Source organism: Bos taurus, chromosome 29 (genome assembly GCF_002263795.3).
Source record: "Bos taurus isolate L1 Dominette 01449 registration number 42190680 breed Hereford chromosome 29, ARS-UCD2.0, whole genome shotgun sequence".
In the NCBI taxonomy this organism is placed as follows: Eukaryota; Metazoa; Chordata; class Mammalia; order Artiodactyla; family Bovidae; genus Bos; species Bos taurus.
Window position 1 is genome coordinate 46,821,085 of NC_037356.1, and position 768 is coordinate 46,821,852.

A 768-nucleotide genomic window follows, 5' to 3' on the forward strand; every position below is an offset into this window, starting at 1 on the left:
GGTCACCCTGTGCTGGGACTCCAGACAGTTGTCTCTCAGCTCAGTTTATTTCTGATCTTCTGAGACCAGCTGGGGACAACCTGGGTCCTTGGCCATGAGCAGACCAGGAGCAGCTGCAGTGCCACGCTTTTCTTGCTTTTCAAAACCCAAACCTTGCCTTTCTCCTCTAAGAAATAGGAATGGGGTCTCTCCATAGACAGATGTGAAGATTAAACATACAATGTCTGCCAGGGACTTCCCTGGTGGTCCAGTGGCTAGGACTCCGGGCTCCTAATGCAGGGGACCCAGGTTCGATCCCTGGCCAGGGAATTAGATCCCACATGTCCTCACTGAGACCTGGTGCAGCCCAATACATAATAAAATAAAAATAAATATTTATAAAACAAGATAAAACGTTTGCCATGACGTCTGCCACGTAAAAAGCACCCAGCCCATGCGTCCTTCCCTTCCCACCCAGCTGTGATGATGGAGGAGCAGAGAGGAGGGGTGAGAGGGGACCCCTGTCTCCTGTCGCCTGGAATTTGAGGACCTCTGTTCTACGTTCTGCTTCCAGCAAGGCACGCACTTCCCACCATTGCCCTCCTGCCTCCCCATCTGGAACCCTGCAGGGTGGAGCCTGCCCCTCTGCCTTCACCCATCAGACAGTCCTTTCTCTTGGGCTTCCCTCTCTGTTAGTGTCTCTTTCAAGGACTCCTCCTCCAGGGAGCCTCCCCTGAACACATCGGCCTCCTGGGCCTCTTTCGATGAACTGGGACGGCATCTGTAGCC

General features: G+C 53.5%; 1 non-coding gene across 1 annotated transcript; it reads left to right on the forward strand.

Moving 5' to 3' along the window:
- Positions 1–236: 236 nt before the first annotated feature.
- TRNAR-CCU (transfer RNA arginine (anticodon CCU)) lies at positions 237–309 on the forward strand. The gene has a single exon. It is a non-coding gene; the product is annotated as a tRNA-Arg (tRNA).
- The last annotated feature ends 459 nt before the right edge of the window (positions 310–768 follow it).